General features: G+C 47.9%; 1 non-coding gene across 1 annotated transcript; it reads left to right on the top strand.

The window, feature by feature from the left end:
- Positions 1-9,586: 9,586 nt before the first annotated feature.
- On the top strand, positions 9,587-9,660 carry TRNAT-GGU (transfer RNA threonine (anticodon GGU)). Its single transcript has one exon. It is a non-coding gene; the product is annotated as a tRNA-Thr (tRNA).
- Positions 9,661-10,184: the final 524 nt, after the last annotated feature.

Raw genomic sequence — 10,184 nt, forward strand, 5'->3', positions numbered from 1 at the left:
CTAGCGCGATAGACTGGGACAAAGGGGTAGAAACAGACAGGACGAGCGCTAAACATCAACTGAAAATTTGCTTTGACAGAACGCATACAAATACAGTTCCGTATGGTACGCGCGCTCAGGATTAAATCCAAGCAAAAAATCACAATCACACACGTGGAATTCCACATGTTTCTTTGGTATATCCTTTCTTTTTGGGACAAGGCAAGAGAAGGCCTGCTGACGCAGTTCTCGCCTTCCCTGCTAATGTGATAGGCCTCGCATATCTCTCAATGTAACCTCGAAGCACCCGTGCCAAGCACACACGGAGCATCAAATGCAGGCACGCACCCGCAACGTTTGCAATGCGTTAACGTGAGAAGTTGGGCTAGTCAGCCGTTGCGAGTAAGCACTTTGTTGTGTTGTCTTCTTGTCTGCCGTCTTCGTCTTTTTTTTTTTTTGCTTGTTAACCATGAATACGCTTACAGTGCTTGGACAAAAAGCCGCACCCCGTTAATGAATCAAACGCTGCATGACACTCTCGTAGCCGGTCGTTTAGGCAGCGTCCGGAGTGCCCGACATAGCTGTTTACGCAGGAAAGTGGTATTCGGTATACGATACCAGTTTTGCAAGGTACAAACTTGCATTCGTGGATTGTTGTGCAGGCTGGCTTCTTTTCGTCGTTCAGGGCTTTGCGCATGCGCATCAGCTTTTCGGGGGCAGTGAACGAAACGACACTGCACTTCGCTCCAACTTTTTTCAGCCGGTGCTATAGCTGGTGCACGTACGGTACGGCTGTTCGCCTAAACCTTTTGTAGCCTTTTTCGGCACCCATGAGAGACCGCGCGCCTGTACTGATTTCTTTCATCAGGCATTCCGTAACTGTTTCACAAGGGGAAACCGGCCTTGACTGACCGCACCGCTTTCGTCTGCAGGCTCTCGGCAATATATATATATATATATATATATATATACACGTGTATGTGTGTGTGTGTATGTGTGTGTGTATATATATATATATATATATATATATATATATATATATATATATATATATATATATATATATATATATATATATATATATATATATTGACCCAGCCCTATTTACATCTTTTACAAGTAGCCATTTCTAAAATTTGTGCATGCGTTCACTAGGTAGTGTTAACGTTTTGCGGGCCTCTACACCAGGGATGATTTTTTACATTTGTATAATATTAACAAAAAGCTTTTCCAATACCTTGTGCTTGGCGCGCATGATGACATGGCCTCAGCTGCCTATATGCCATAAAACCCAACAGACACACACACACATACACGTGTGTATATATATATATATATATATATATATATATATATATATATATATATATATATATATATATATATATATATATATATATACACGTGTAAACCATGGTATCGCAACTCACCAACATCTGCATGAAGCAGATGCCCATGATGTAAAAAATAGCGCACAGGGAACACAAGGGACGGAAAGCAGATTTGCTGAAGCAGATGCCCCTGCGGTGTGTGTGTGTGTGTGTGTGTGTGTGCGTGTGCGTGTGTGTGTGTGTGTGTGTGTGTGTGTGTGTGTGTGTGTGTGTGTGTGTGTGTGTGTGTGTGTGTGTGTGTGTGTGTGTGTGTGTGTGTGTGTGTGTGTGTGTGTGTGTGTGTGTGTGTGTGTGTGTGTGTGTGTGTGTGCGCGCGTCTGTGCGTGTGCGTGTGCGCGCGCGCGTGTGTGATTCTATAACAAGTGAAAATAAACCGGACTAATACACTGCACAATAAAAATTTAATGTTAACCTAATTATATTGCGGAAGTGTCGCTCCTGAGCTCCCGCCCATCTTCCGTCATATAAGAAAGCGGAATTCGTTTCTTTGCACTTACCAATGACACTGCTTTTGGTTCATGAGCCGTGGCAGCGAATGAAAAAGTTCACCTTATCGGTAAAACTCGGTGTGGACAGTTTAAACGCTTTTAACAGACGAACGAGCAGGAAAGCGAGCGAACAAAAGTAAAATAGAGGAAAATTTTCTCTTTTTTTGCCTTTCAGGATATAGGTAAAGATAACAGAATTAAGAGCTAAACTTGTCGTACACTTTCGTGGCACCGGTAGGCCTGCCAAGACCGTCACAGAACACGAGCAGAACATGATCACACAGAGGCGAACGATTTTCGGACGCACAACTGATGGTCCAGTTTGGGTCCTCGCCCGCTGTTGCCGGTAACACACTGCTTAGTATGTTGCGCTATAGTCCAGCGAAGCACGAACACAGCATCCGCAACGTATTGTGTGGCGGCCAGCTGAGACTGCGGTATGTACTGGCGGATTTTTCAACCTTTAGCATAGCTGCTGAACAGCGCGCATCCTAGACTGGTCGATAGAAAGAGCCCACAGCAAGGCCACTGTGTGCTCTCTCTTGCCCTGTCTTGGTTTCGCGCCGTTTAGTAGCTATGAACAACCAACTCTCCAAAGAAGCTGCAATTCTCAACCTTTTGCAGTGTGGCTAGGTTCTGGAAATACATTGTTTATCCTTCTCGTGGAGACCTCGACAGATGATGAGAGTCAGTATTTCTCTTGCAAACACTTGGACCGTAGCTTAACACATTCTTTCAGCAGCCTTCGAAGAGAACCGCATGAAACGCGTCTGCAATGGCCGCTGTTGGCGCTCTCTTCTAGTCGTGTTAGCGGAGTTATGAGATTATAGCACAGCCGTTTCATGAGGCTTTGTTGCATTATAACGAAGCGTTGCAATTAGGTAGCTCAGGAAGTTAACGCAGGTTTGACAATGTGACAGGGACTGAAACCTATGCAGTACAGATGGGACACGGCCGAACGGCCACGGTTTTCGACAGATGCGTAGTCCGGTAAGAGAGAGAGAATAAAACTCTGTTTTCCTACCCTACATTGTGGACCTTCTAGTCGGACCTTCTAGTGCTGTGTAGAGCGAGCGCTCCTCTGAAGAACAACGGCGGCAGTGTAAAAGAACATGGTCTACAGTTAAATTGGTGTTTCCAACTCCGATAGTGAGGGCGTTCGTCTTTGGAGCTGTCTCCCAGCGTTCGTCCTAGAGGGACGAATAGACGCGGAATAATGGTTTGAGTGTGATACTAGAGAAGCTTTAGCGGCATGGACACTGCAGTGGACTGGTAGCCACCGAAAAGTATATGCATGGCCTCCATCAATCGATGCGGCTGGCTTTCTAAGGGGCTCGGGTTGTTCTTGCCACAGTGACTGTAGCAGACATTAGCTTATTGCTTTCACTTGACGGAAGACCACCAACTGTCAAAGAGGTTCTTCAGCAAGAAACTGGAACTCGCCGCGGAAGGCCGCAGAAAGTTTTCATTCACAGCTGCAACTACGACGATAGGAGGGACCCCGACAACAAGAACTAACCACTGTATATGAAGTTCATAACCAAGGTCCACGGAGTGGAATGAACTTCCCGCACATGCATGAAGTGCCAGAAGTATTCTTGATTCTCACGATCTTCCTGTATACCTCGCGGAAGTCGCTGTAAGATGTGAGTCACGACCGATCCGTTCTTAGCGGTATTAAGGCGAAAGCCTTTAATGCCTCATACTGTCGTTAGCAGACGCGTCGAAATACGCGTCGGCAGATTTGCCCGCCTTTCGGCGTCACTGCTTAAAAAGAAACTGCTCCGAGGGTGGGAATCGAACCAGGGTCTTTTGCATTTGAAGCGGAGACGCTACCAATCCGCCACGAAGGCTCAAGGTTCGAGCATGAATAAAGGCGCATCTAGTGAATGCATGGGTTTCATAAATAAATAAAAGGAATAAGGTCAAGAAAAGGAAAAATAAAAAATAAAAATAAGAAATAAACAAAATAGAGCAAAATAAAAGATAAAAATAAAAAACAATAAAAATAAGGAAAAGAAGCAAAAAAACATGAAAAATAAAAAGTAAACAAAAACAAACAGTGCGCCAGGAAACGCTTTAGCCTTGCAGCACTTTAGAGAGCCAAAGTGCCTCCTGAATTTTTTGTCTTCGTCTTCAGTTCTCGCGGCCGCTAAGGAAGATACTTCACAAAGAACGAAGCAGCAAAGAAGAAAAGAAAAAATAGGTGTGGTTTAGCTCTGGTTAAACCTTGTTGGTTGCGGAAGCAATAGAAGCAGTAGAGCAACTAGATTCAAATATATGCTCTTCGTCGGTGACTTCCATGGCGAGACTCCTCGAGGAGCGCGACACGACCGGCTCCTCCTGGCTGCGGTGGAGAGAGCAAGCTGACGTCACGCGTCGCCATAGCAACGGAGAGGCTGACGTCACACCATCTGTTAGGCGCGGAGGCGGCTCCTCGAGGAGCAGGGGGTCCACGGGCCACGCGGCGAGCGGTTAGACCTGGCGTAATATTGCTTGCGCAATAAAAAGAAGATACGATGTCCCGGACTTGAGCCACCGCCTGTGTCTTGGCCACTCCCCCGTGGTGGGTATGTGCCATTTTATTTGAGGCCAACCAACCAACCACCCGATACGTTGTTCGCATATGACATTCACTGGCGCGCGATGTTGGGTACCCCACGTGCGTGAAAGCAAGTGCGTGAAAGGAGCTTGGTAAGAGGTCGCGTTAAGTGGTCGAGAGTACATAGCCCTCGACGACTTTGTCAGCCCACTCCACCGCCAAAACTTGCGTTCTGGGGTTAGAGCTAGCCAGCACGGTCTCCTACCGCTCGAGAGAAGGAGGTAACTAGATCACCCGGAGGTGGCTCTATTTTGCAGTTCCACAGGATGTGATCATAGGTGCTCGCTGGCCACAGTGTTTACATTTTGGGTTGTGAAGATCTGGATAAATGTTCGCGAGGAGTGATGGGGTGCGTATCGATCTCGTCTGTAGACGACGCCACGTAACCTCTTGTTCTTTAGTCATGCTTTTGTCCGGAGGGGGGGGGGGGGGGGGAATTCTCCTCTCTAGCTTAAAATGATTGGTGAGATCATGATACTTGATCATGGAGTCCTTCGTGAAATTCAGGGAGCCAGACTCATCCACTGCCCGGTCGACGAAACCTCGGGCTTTATTGTGGGCTGCCTCGTTCCCCGGATTCCCCGAAGGGGCTGGGACCCATATCAATTCGGAATAATTTGGTGAGAATTTGGTTGTGTTAAGGATTCTAAGGGAGGTGTTTGTAATTCGCCCTTTTGCGAAATTATTGATACCCATTTTGGAATCGCTGAGGATGATGCTCTCTTGGGTATGCGCTAGGGCGAGGGCTATAGCCGCCTCTTCTGCCGTTTCAGAGGATTACGATGTCCCCATCACATACAAATCCGGCACCAAACATCATGATGCTGACTGCTTGCCTCGCGCCGCCGTGGAACCGGCGCCAGGAGGAAAAGATGACGACGAGGTCGGCTTCGTTAGGGCATGAGCACTTGGGATTTGCTGCTCGGCAACACCATAACCCTCAGATTGGTCAGCTGATGGCGCACCTGGGAAATGCACGTAGATGCGGTACCCCGCGTTTTCCTGCGTATTCTGCCTACGTTCAGGAGTTACCATGGTGTCTTTTACAAGCAGAACTTCGACAGCAGCCAGGGATCATGACTCTTTGTTGTGCCGGAAGACCTGCGCAGCGAGGTCACCGAAGCTTGTCACTACGATCCTAAAGGTGTTCACTTCGGTTACAGCCGCACACTTTCACCTATTCGAGAACGATGCTACTAGCCGAAACTTGCTAAGTACGTCCATCACTACACAAGAACTTGTCGAGAGACCCAAGGCGAAAGCCACTGCCCACACGACCGGCTGGTCTTCTCCAGCCAGTCTAACCACTTCCACCCAAACAGAATGGATTTTTCTCGGCCCATTTTCAACGTCGCAGACGAGCAACAGAAACATCATCATAGCGACGACTACCTCGCGCGATACGCGGATTGCCGAGCACTTCAGTCGGCGACAGCTGCTAATGCAGCCAGGTTTTAGTGTGAAATCAATTCTAACTGCATTCTCGGCGAAAGTCGTTGGATAAGTGAACCCGCCAGACGGTTCCCGTGACTTAATTTGCAGCGGCCGTAAAAACAACTGTGAAGAGATTTGGCAATGGTCCTGAAGGTCATCCGTCTAAGCTGCACCAGCCACAGCCAAACTACTGCGCACCTTCCTTAAACCAATGGGCTGATGGAGAGGCTGAATAAGACGATGGCTGATGTGATCGCCATGTACAATCGTCAGCACGCTTAACACGAACGCTCGAGCGCGCGTCTTCCACTGACATTAGCGCCGCTGGGCGCCGGCCGCTGCGGCTGTGACAATATTAGGGTGGCAGCATAACACGAGCTGTCTCCAACCGCCGCAAACACACCGTGCAGCATGGTCTCGGACTCAGCGCCCAGCGCTCAGGGGCTGTAATATCAGTGCAGGACGCGCAATCGAGCGTTCGTGTTAAGTGTGCTGACGACGGTACGCGGATGTAGCCCATAGAAATTGGGAGGAGGTGCTGGCCAATGCTACGTTCTCCTATATTACCACTGTCCAAGAGACAAGTATCCCTGTACCAGCTGGTATATGGCAGACAGGTCACCACGATGCTTGACGCTATGATGCCGCGCGAGCCGCCTGTCGACGTCACCGATGATGACCGACTAGTCTGCGAGCGCGCGGAGGAAGCTCGGAAACTAGCTAGACTCCGCATACGACACAAATAGCGTATACCGACGCTCATCTGTACAATCTTCATCGACGTGACGTCCTACGAGGTACTGCTTGACGAAACGCAACAGTCACGACGCCGTTCACTCTGCCCTGAAATTGAGCGCGTAGTCCGGCTTAAGCAGTATTTCGCATGATGATCGCATTAGCCCTCATCCTCATTTCCTACTGCCTTTTCCATCGGCCAGCAGGACGTGCCGGGGCCGAGTGTGTTTTGGACCGTGTGTTCTCTTTGCTGTCAGTTTGTCATCGGGACAATGCTTCTTTAGAAAGAGAGGTAGTGTGGCGATTGAAAGAGACAAAGACGAAGAGCGACTGCCGCCTGCCGACGACGACGTTGCTGCTGGCGGGCCTGCCTGATTTTGTGTCTCCTGTTTTGACCTGCCCTGGCCGGCTACATCTACGTCAAGCCGTGACAATATAAGGTGTCAAAAACAGAAAGTGAACAAAAGAACAAGCGCAGGGTACTTAAAATTGCAGGCGGATACACAAGCACGTATGAAGTCAAGTGGTTTATCGTAATACACTGCGTTTTATGTTTCAGGCACGGTGTACTAAAGAAGTACATTCTAATCAATAATCTTCCTTGTAAAAAAAAATATTTAAATACCCTAGGTCTCACACTCATTGCCCTTACTTTTAGCCTATGTCCACGCCGATATGATATATGATTTGGATCCAAGATGTAATGAGACCTGGAAAAAAATTCGGCACAGATTCCTGAGACTGCTTACGTGCGGGAATAGGAAAGCATTACTGTCCCTGGGTGCATCGACACCCCCGTCACCGTGCAGCCGCGGTGGCTCAGTGGTTATGGTGCTCGGCTGCTGACCCAAAAGACGCGGGTTCGATCCCGGCCGCGGCAGCTGGAATTTCTTTCTGAGGAGAAATTCTAGAGGCCCGTGTACTGTGCGATGTCAGTGCACGTTAAAGAACCCCAGGTGGTCGAAATTTCCGGAGCCCTCCACTATGCCGTCCCTCATAGCCTTAGTCGCTTTGGGACGTTAAACCCCATAGAGCAAACCAAACCCACATCACCGTGATTTTCTTGCCATCGCTGGGATTTTCTGTGCCATCTGCGAGTACACGCACACACTAACACCCACACGTCTCGACAGCTTTTCGCGTAATGGAATTAGTAATACTTTCACATTAAAACTGTCGCGTAGCAGAAGACGGAAGAAAAGTAATAAGGCACGAGCAGCACAAGCGCTAACTTCTAACCATGCGCCAACAAGCCCAATTAGCGGCGCTCCTGAACTGTACTGTACCTTACCCTTGCCAGTATTCTGATAAAAAATGCTATGAAAACTTTTAAGCGCCGGCAAAGCCTACGTTTATATAGCGTCGGAAGTGCTAAGTGACATTTCATTTTAGTGACGCTGCTACATCCCCCATAGTTCCTTGCGATAAAGCATGCTGCTAGGTTTTCTATGCGTGCTAAGCTGTCTTTCAAATTTTAAAGATTAGGATCTCATGTCACGCACGCACGCGTGCAGAAGTATTGGCCTGGCGTATCTAACGCATAGTAGCTCCTTAGTGGATGGGCGACACAGGGAAAAATTTCTAGCTAAGAACATTGATTTTTACGGCAGTTTTTACGATATGACCCTGCCAACTAAGATTGCTCGTAAAGGGCACACCTAGGAATCTAACTGACTTTACGCGTGAAAGGGTCGGATTGTTAAGACTGTAAAAATGGGAGCTGTATATTTTTTTTCTATAAAAGCACACGTAGTTGCATTTTCACTCACTTAATGGCATGTATCAGGTAGCACATTATTCTGAAATGTTGTCCAGATCCTGTTGTAGATTGTTGCTATCATTGGGATGAGCCATTGAGCGATAAATGAAGCAGTCATCCTTATACAATCTAAGTTTTCGGTGAATATTTTCAGCTGTATCACTGGTAAAGTTAAGATATAATAACGGTCCTAAAAAGATGGTTGGTTGGTTTATGGGGCTTAACGTCCCAAAGCGACTAAGGCTATGGAAATAGCCTTAGTTCCATAGGCTCCATGTTAGTTCCATGTTGAGGGCTCCGGAAATTTCGACCACCTGGGGTTCTTTAACGTGCACTGACATCGCACAGTACACGGGCCTCGAATTTCTCCTCCAAAGAAATTCAGCCGCCGCGGCCGGGATCGAACCCGCGTCTTTTGGGACAGCAGCCGAGCACCATAGCCACTGAGCCACCGCGGCGGCTGGTCCTAAAAATACCTTGCGGCACTCTGGAAGTGACTCGAACCATTGATGAACATCATTCATTGTCCTGATTGTCGCAACAAAACCGAGCACGGAAACGATGCTGGTCTGAGCAATAATCGTTGTGCATGTTGAGGTGCTCTATAGCCTGCCGTTCGCTATACGTCCCGTTACTTTGGAAGCCTGACACGTCATTTGAAGTTTGTAATAAGGGAGTAATTACTCATTGGCATCCACCCGAGCGCAGCCATGCGGCTACAAAGGAAAGCTATACAGCTTTCTCAGAAACTTCGTAGTTAAAGAAAAATTCGTCCTGGTCCGGGGTTCGAACCCAAGACCACCGCTTCACCGGAGCAGTCGCTCTACCAATTGAGCTAACCAGGACGGCAAGCTTATGGTAGGGCGAGAGCGAATTGATCAATAACTCGAAGTGGGAACTGTGTTGGTCAAATGTTTAGGGGAATCCCCCAAGGTGGAGTAGATTTGTAATAAGGGAGTAATTATTCATTGGCATCCACCCGAGCGCAGCCATACGGCTACAAAGGAAAGCTATACAGCTTTCTCAGAAACTTCGTAGTTAAAGAAAAATTCGTCCTGGTCCGGAGTTCGAACCCAGAACCACCGCTTCACCGGAGCAGTCGCTCTACAAATTGGGGGATCCCCCTAAACATTTGACCAACACAGTTCCCACTTCGAGTTATTGATCAATTCGCTCTCGCCCTACCATGACCTTGCCGTCCTGGTTAGCTCAATTGGTAGAGCGACTGCTCTGGTGAAGCGGTGGTCCTGGGTTCGAACCCCGGACCAGGACGAATTTTTCTTTAACTACGAAGTTTCTGAGAAAGCTGTATAGCTTTCCTTTGTAGCCGTATGGCTGCGCTCGGGTGGATGCCAATGAGTAATTACTCCCTTATTACAAATCTACTCCACCTTGGGGGATTCCCCTAAACATTTGACCATCATTTGAAGTTTGTGTCATCCTTCTGTGAAAAGCGCACCTTATGACTGGTGTGCGCATCTGTTTTCCCTTTCTTTCGTGTGTTGTCGTCGTTGCGCCGCAATTTTTTCAGATTGCTATCGGTTTCACTTACTACTGATATGGGATATTTTTCTTTTTGCTCAGTGCGGCTAGTGTTAAGGAAGAGGAAGCTGTTTCGGCAGCCCTGTAGAAAAATTTTTGGTCCTAGTCTTTAGATTGGTTTTTCTGGGTCCATAACTTTAGGCACGGGGGGGAATCGAATTAGGTTCCCCTTGTGATGTTCCGCGCACAGCGTGCATGATTTGATGTGTGGTCTTCAGCAAATGCGTAGCCTGACTGATGAGGTTTTCCCTTCA

Source organism: Amblyomma mixtum, chromosome 3, assembly GCF_055824585.1.
Source record: "Amblyomma mixtum isolate Tamu chromosome 3, ASM5582458v1, whole genome shotgun sequence".
NCBI lineage: Eukaryota > Metazoa > Arthropoda > Arachnida > Ixodida > Ixodidae > Amblyomma > Amblyomma mixtum.